This window comes from Palaemon carinicauda, chromosome 18, assembly GCF_036898095.1.
Source record: "Palaemon carinicauda isolate YSFRI2023 chromosome 18, ASM3689809v2, whole genome shotgun sequence".
Classification (NCBI taxonomy): domain Eukaryota; kingdom Metazoa; phylum Arthropoda; class Malacostraca; order Decapoda; family Palaemonidae; genus Palaemon; species Palaemon carinicauda.
The window spans coordinates 17,356,171-17,364,332 of record NC_090742.1 but is presented as its reverse complement, the minus strand read 5'-3'; the positions used below and the strand labels follow the sequence as shown (position 1 = coordinate 17,364,332).

General features: G+C 39.5%; 2 protein-coding genes across 4 annotated transcripts in view; one reads left to right on the top strand and one right to left on the bottom strand.

The window, feature by feature from the left end:
* The window catches only part of LOC137657645 (uncharacterized), a 444,763-nt gene that overhangs the window by 350,403 nt on the left and 86,198 nt on the right, over positions 1 to 8,162 (bottom strand). The window contains exon 2 of the mRNA XM_068392046.1: positions 607 to 720. The gene's annotated coding sequence lies outside the window, so the exon portion shown is untranslated. The remainder of the gene's footprint in view (positions 1 to 606; positions 721 to 8,162) is intronic.
* Positions 1 to 8,162, top strand: part of Nmnat (nicotinamide mononucleotide adenylyltransferase) — a 92,118-nt gene that overhangs the window by 1,172 nt on the left and 82,784 nt on the right. The window lies entirely within an intron of this gene.

Genomic DNA, 8,162 nt, shown 5'->3' with positions numbered 1-8,162 from the left:
GTGATGAGTGAAAGGGAAAAATATCCAAGTTATTCATGCAGTGTTCAGGAATACAATTTTTATGTATGTAGACTAAGAACACAGCATTTTAGGTAAGATGCACATGTGGGATGGTGATTAAGGACATGGCATCCTACGTTGGGTTAGGAGGAATGTGAAGTTAAGGTGTCTGTTCGTACAGATGCTGGTTAACATAACTGTTGTCTAATAGTATATATGTTGTTTTTGTTGAACATTATTATTTATTTTAATGATTATGCATACTTTTTATATTGTTTGGTAAATATTAACACTAGCATTGCCCGCTTATACGACGATACATGTAGTGAGATTCTCTCGATGTTTTTCTTGCCTGATTCATTTCTTGTATGTAACTTTTCCCATAAACTAATAATCCCCCCCCCCCCCCCCCCTTTTGAAATATTTCTTTCATTTCCCCTTATACCTTAGTATTAGAATCTGACAACCATTTGCATCTCCAGATGTATTTTCATGCCTGGAAATCCAGATTTCACCATGGAAACAACAAGAATACAACCTAACCTAAGGTTCCGCACCTAATCTAAGGTTCCCCGCCTTATTTAATTTAAGATGCTGTGTTCTTACCTTACTATTATAGGGTGTGAATCCAAGGTTATCCACTTCAGTCCAATCATCTAGGAAGTGATTAATGAAAGGGGCCTGTAGTGACTGTTGTCCATGGTGGAAAAGTTTTCTTTCCTGAAAACAAAAGAAAAAGTCTCTTAGTCGGGAACAGTAGGAACAGCCATGGTACAGTATTTCTTGGTCTCTGATATACAAAACTTCAAAATGGCACCTCCAAACAGGATGGTTTTCCCCTAACATACTTTAACTACTGCAGTTTGTGCTCTCGGCACAAGTATTGAATACAATACACATCAACTTACCTTGAACTTCATGTTTAAAATAAATGATGGTGACTCTATAATAGGAACGTTTACAATCAGTGCACAAAAATATCCTATCAAAACATAAAAGAACTTGAAGTATATTAAGAAGATAGGGTGGTTGCAAGTGATTGGCAAAAAAACTCAGTGATGATGAATAAAGCAGTGATTGAGCTTTTAGGCAAGGATTGTAATGATGCTCAGTTCTGATAAGAAAAAATGGTAAGTTAGAAATATTTCTTTAAGGTGAAACTTTATTTGCAACTAAAGTAATAAAGTTACATAGAAAGTGATTCTGTAAAAAAAAAAGAAAAAAAAAAGAGCAAACTATTAAATTAAATTACCTGTACCTTCAAGTAATGGTTATTCACTCCAATAACTCAGGTGAGGTTAGGCTCACTTGTGGTATAAATGTTTTCTATGATACAGGGATCATTCAAGTTATTCAACTATGACATATTTGACATTAATATCTAACCATTAAGTATTCACTATAATCATCAGTAATAAACCTTAAAGTGACTATAGTAGCAAAGTAAGATTGCTCCTTTTTTTTTCTTTTTTTCTTATAAGCAAGAAGAAATGTGGGAAGACTTAATCCCTAAACTAACTTTACCCAAAAACTGTGGTTTTCACTCATTGTCATTAACTAGAAATTTGTATTAGATAAGCTAATTTAAATTTATCAGCTTAAAAATTATCAAGAAAAGCTATATTTTACTTTCGAAATGACAAATTATCTCAGAAAAATTGCAGTCATCATAGTATTTTTCAGTATGAGAGGGTAGGAACATGTTTTTGCACATGATGAATCTTGATGAAAATGGAGAGTAATTTCTAGAAGTGTGGATTTGTAATTTAATGTAAGGGTTGACACGTGTGAGAACAAATGAATTCAGATATTGAAACACAATTTGCTGACAAGAGGATATGTAAACATGGCACACATACTGTACTGTACAATTGTTGTTTAATATTACTGCTGACACGTCGGCATATATGAAATAAAGAGAATTAACTTAAAAGGGTGTCAATAAAATATGAAATACTGTACAGTAATGGAAAATTCTAAAAAGAATTGAGACTTCGTTTCTAAAGTTAAAAATGTTTACATTTCATACAGCAAATATAATGGACTTATAATGTGCATGACTTAGTTTTCTGTACAGTAAAGTACTAACTTAGGATACTCTCCTTTGTAACTAAACAAATTCTGGTAAATGAATTCTTTAATGCTTATTGAGGTATATACATGTAAAATAATCTTGTCTAGTTTACTAATACCATTATAATTACTATTATTATGATGTGCTAAAGTTGTATCAGGACACATTTATCATATTGATAGGCATTCGTACGACTTGCAGATTTGTTTAAAGCAAGAGCTTTGATAGACTAAGGTGAAGCTAAAGACATATGAAAACTGAATACGGTACACTAGTAGATTAGAGGAAAAATCTAAAGATAAAAAATCAGTAACCAGTGCTGCCAAAAACATAGAAACAAAAATCTAATACTGCTTACAATTGAGCTGCTCGGGCACTGCCGGTAGCAAACCCCCCCCCCCCCCCTTTTATGGGTGGAAGATACCGTAACACCCTCTTATGGGTTGGAGAGCCCTTTACCTACATTTAGCTGCAATAAAAGTATTCCATTCTGGTCTGTATGCAAACCTTGGTTGTCTTACTTTTTCATTCTTTTTCATGATGATAACCGAGAAAAAAAATTGTCGTGTAGATTCTATTATTGCTGTAAACATAGTCTAGAACCCATGTATGATAAGTCGACCTAACTTAGGATACAATAACCTGACCTGGGGGTATCTTAATGAATCCTGTGTGTGTGTGTGTGTGTGTGGGGGGAAACAAATATTTCCTAACCTAACGAAGAATTCCATGACTTGACACACGGATGTGCTTCAAAATGTCCTTTTCAGTAATATCTGTATAGTAATAATGTCATATCCTGATTCACCAAATTCTGTATCTAGGTTATAGTACAGTATGGGAGAGTAGGTACAATATATTATTGTACAGTATACAGTACATGTACAGTACATTTTTCCTTGGATGATTAAAAGTAGCCAAAAGGAAAAGGAATTTATTCCTATATAAATATAAACCATCATCCTTTAATAGGAGTACAGTGTGATTTTAACTTGGCAGGAATTGGCATTAAACTTATATATAACGAGGTAGTACAGTACAGTAGAAATAACAAGTGTATAGAGGGTAAGCCTAGCCCATCCTACACTGCTTTGTGCACTCTCTTGATTTTGGCCACAAGCAGTACAAATGTACTCATGCTGCCTCTAATTTTGGTCGGTTTAAATTTTTACTTTCTCTTTAAGAAGAAATGGATAAGTGTGCAAACAGACTGTCTTGAGTGTGGGATAGATTAAAGTTAGAGGATAAGGATATGCAGTTGTTTTCCGGACAATCTTAAGAGAGGTTTCTGTGCAAACCTGCCATTATGCCTATTATCCTTGTTCCTGTTAGGTGGCATGACTTGTTGTCATTACCCATCGCTATTGTGGCCTTACGATGATGACGAAGTGTGGACATAAGGAAATTGGCCTTGCTTGGACAAAGCAAGTGCTTCGTCAGTGAAGGCGTTTTTGGTGCTGCTGTATGCCTTCTTCTGCCCCCTGCAGTGTCTTCAATACTGTATTCCCAAAGAGGTACTAAAGGATGTTACACCTGGTAGTGTTTTTACTACTACTGCTTCTCTGGCTTCTTCCCCCATAAAAGCATCATTGTTGGTTTGCACAACCCCATGAAAGGCAAACTTCAAGTTCCTCCTGCTCCTATACCTCATTTTCGTTAAATTCTTCAGACGCTACCAGTAGAAACTTCTAGAAGAACTAGTAGGATATATCATCAAAGAATTTCTGGAAACCCGATCAATAGAATGCTCATGTGCATCGGCGCCTACCAGTCTCTCCCCATATACATGTGGAAGAGACTGTGCATATCCAAGAATCAACTAAGCTCAGAGAGGTGTGTCAGTTCGTCCGAGCATGCATACTGTCTACCGGGATGAAGAGCACCGCCCTTATTTTCCTTTCTTGGTAATCTCTCTCTCTCTCTTATTGGCAGTGCTGAGCTGAAAATCTTACCACACTGAGAGGAAGTATCGGCACATGATGTAGTGCTAACGCTCCTGCTACCTGGCCTTGGTCTTGTTCAGAAACAAGTACATGCACTGTCGATCAGGACGAAGGGCACTTTCCTTCTTCCACTTTCCTGAACGATCTTGTGTGATGGCAGAACGACAAAAACCTCACTAGGAGACATCCCCTTGACTCTTCTCCATAGATTCTTTTATACAGATCCATCTAAGGAGTGGTGGGGTACATTGCCAAAGGATCCAAGCCATCTCAGGGGGTGTGGTGTGCAGAAGCAAAGCACCTGCATATTAACTACTGTAGTTGGAAATGCAAGCAACATTTCTATCACTGCAAGCTTACCAACAGAGTTTGATAGGTCACTCAATAGTGTTGATGAGCAACTTCACTATTGTCATGCCATATGTCAGCAAGCAAGGGAGCACTGTTTACGAACTTTTTTGCAAGTTGGCACTGCACGTGCACACCTGGGTAGTAGACTGGACAATACTGTAAAGCTGTCGATGAGATCCGTTTTGGGCAAGTAAAAATTTGTAGCAGATAAACTTAGTCGCCAGGAGAAGGTTGTAGACTGGGAGTGGTCATTGCATCCTTGTATGGCAGGAAGGCTTCTTGCTCTTTGATGATCACCAACAATTGACCTGTTCTCCATATGGTTGAACAAGAGACTAATGGAGTCCTGCTCCCCAGTTCCAGACCCTTAGGCAGCATTTGAAAACGCTTTCCAACACCAACTGGGACAACCTGAATACGTATGCCTTTCCTCCCTTCTGACTGATTTGCCGTTTAGTCAACAGGGTGTTGGTGACAACGGTTCTCAGGATGGTTCCGTTGTCTCCCAAGGGTCTTCACCGCACATGATATCCAGATCTGTGGATACTCGTATCAAGGTTCTGAGAGAACTACCCAAATAGCCCACCTCCCTCTTGTCAGCTCCTCCTTCGGAGGTACCACACCTCGGTGGTGTCTCTTGCAATTCACGGTCGGTGACTATATCCATCATCTCTTCCGAGCCAAAGGCTTTTTGCTCGGCAGTGTACAAAAGATGTTCTCTGCAGCTGTCTACCAGGGAAAGTGTGCGATCTTCTGCAATTGGTGTCATAAAAGGTATATTTCTCAGGTCAGATCTTCTCTGCAATTGATTGCTTCAAGCAGTCTTTCTCTCCCAAGGAGCTCATGCCCCAGGATTGGGATGTCATCCAAGTCCTCATGTCTTTTATGTGTGTCCCATGTGGGCCCTTCAAGAATCAACAGCCATAGCATGTTGAAAACACTCCTTGTCCTATCAGGGAGGTTGAGCAACGTTGGGTCTCGTCGTACTTGGATGGGTTTCGGCCTAGGAACACCAGATGTCTTCTCGATAGCCTTAGCCTTGGTGCAGCAAGTAAGATAGCTTCTTGGTATTTCTTGTCATGAGTCATTCTGAAGGATGGAAGAAGATCTTTACCTTTGTTCCGAAGTTCTTGGACAAGACCCAAAACCCTGCTACCTACGACTCCAGTTTCAGATCCCTCTCCATCTCTTCTTTCCAAAAAGTGACTAGAGGGGATCAGAATGACTTGCTTCTCAGTCCTTTGAGGGCACTATGGTGCAGCCTAAAGAGAACCCAGAGCTTCAGACCAGAGCACCAAAGACTTCCTCAGAACTGGAAGGGTGAAGAAGATACCCAAGAACTTTTCTTCTTTCCGGCTTCATGAGACCCCACTACCTTCATGATACATTGTGGAATCAGACAGTGTATTTGTGGTAGGGCGAATGGCCCATTCATGATGTGGATATAGTATACTGGTAGATGCATCTCAGAGGCTTTGTGGGAACCGGACGCGGGGATAGTTTGTAGTAGTGCCGACGTACTGTTGGGCTAGTAAAAACTCTTGTTGTTGGGGTATTAAAGCCAACACTTGTTGTTGGCACGGGCCTTTCCCTTGGTTGGCCCGTAGAGAAAAAACTCTAGAATGATGAAATTTTCTAGGAGAATAACACACTTGGGGGCGGGGTAGCTGGACCTGTAGGACCCCGTGGGGTAACAGAAAGGGCTGACAAAAATTTAGACTGCAGGGGAGTGATAACCTCCCTACAAGGATAAAGGTGGTGTACAAGGAGATACACAATGTACAGCTGACGGGGAGTATGTTACGGGGAAAAGTGCGTCACACGCACAGGAGACACTAATGGCACACGGGAAGAGAAGTCCCCTTGGTCTCCTGCATCTGCGATAAAAAGTTGCTTGTACAAGCTTGGCAGACTCGGAGTAGGTGGGGAATGAGCAGGATTATCAAATTCTGGTGATAAAAGAGGTGCTTTCACTAATACATTACCCTCCATTAGGATAGAGGCAGATGCTAAAGGAACATGATTCACTACATCAATAAATTCATTCACAAAGACTGGGTCGCCATCCTTCATTGTCGGGGTTTCTGGGAACTCTGATAACAAAGTATCGGATAAGGGAAGTTTTGGGGCTGGAAAAAGATCTCGGCTTCCTGCCTTCAGAGGTAGGAGTTGAAGGGAATAATCCCGCTCAGCCTTCTGTTTCCTACGGCTTTTGAACTTCTCCCATTCAAAGGGCAACCACTCCCAGCATTAATCACAAAGTGAATACACAACACATATATCCCCTGTAAGAGGCACTTAAGGGAGGAGAGTCCATGTCAACTCAACTCCACAGGGTAGTGTTCTTGGCCCATTACTTTTCATACTATATACACATGACATGTGGTTTGGCCTAGAAAATAAGCTTGTTGCATATGCAGATGATGCTACTCTCTTTGCATCAATTCCATCCCCTGAATGTAGATCTGGGGTTGGTGAATCCCTTAATAGAGATTTAGCTAAAATTAGTGCATGGTGCAAATTATGGGGTATGAAGTTGAATCCTAACAAAACTCAAAGTATGATTGTAAGTAGGTCAAGGACGGTGGCTCCTCAACATCCGGATCTCAGTATTGATAATGTTTCTTTAAATTTGTATGACTCTTTCAAAATTTTAGGCGTGATTCTTGACAGCAAATTTACTTTTGAGAAACATATAAGGTCTGTGTCTTCTTCAATTGCACAAAAAATTGGCTTATTGAGAAAGTCTTTTAAGATATTTGGTGATCAATCTATTCTGAAGAAGTGTTTTAATTCTTTTATTCTACCTTGTTTTGAGTATTGTTCTCCTGTCTGGTCTTCAGCTGCTGATTCTCATCTTAATTTGTTGGACAGAAACTTGCGGTCTATTAAATTTCTTATTCCTGATCTAGATATTAATCTCTGGCACCGTCGATCAATTAGTTCATTATGCATGTTGCATAAGATTTTTCATAACTCTGACCATCCTTTACATTCAGATCTCCCTGGACAATTCTATCCTGTTCGTAATACTAGGCAGGCAGTTAATTCTAATAGCCAGGCCTTCTCCATCATAAGACTCAATACTACACAGTACTCTAGAAGTTTTATTCCAGCTGTTACTAAGTTGTGGAATGATCTTCCTAATCGTGTTGTTGAATCAGTAGAACTTCAAAAGTTCAAAGTTGGAGCAAATGCTTTTTTGTTGACCAGACGGACATGAGTCTTTTTATAGTTTATATATGCCATTTTTGTTGTTGACGTTGTTAATAGTTTATATATGATATATCTCTTTTGACATTACTTTTTTTAGAATGATTTATTGTTAATTTGTTCTCTTCAGTTATTTATTTCCTTATTTCCTTTCCTCACTGGGCTATTTTTCCCTATTGGAGCCCCTGGGCTTATAGCATCTTGCTTTTCCAATTAGGGTTGTAGCTTGGATAGTAATAATAATAATAATAATAATAAAGGTGTCACAAGTGCAACTTTCAAGGTCTGAACAGGTTTTCATAAAGATTTGTTTAACACAAATACTGAGCAAAAGAAAAAGAGGATTGCACAAAGTACTGAGTAGGTCAGTAACTGATAACTGAACGTCATTACGACCAAGAGCAGTGTTACAGGGCCACACGGCCGCTAGCATCAATACACTGAAGCACATGGTGGGCCCATGAGGCATCAATACACTGAAGCACATAGTGGGCCCAAGAGGCATCCATACAAGGCTACCAGACCGACCAGAATTCTTCAATTAGGTCGTAACACAGCTACGCCAGAGCCAACCCAATAAA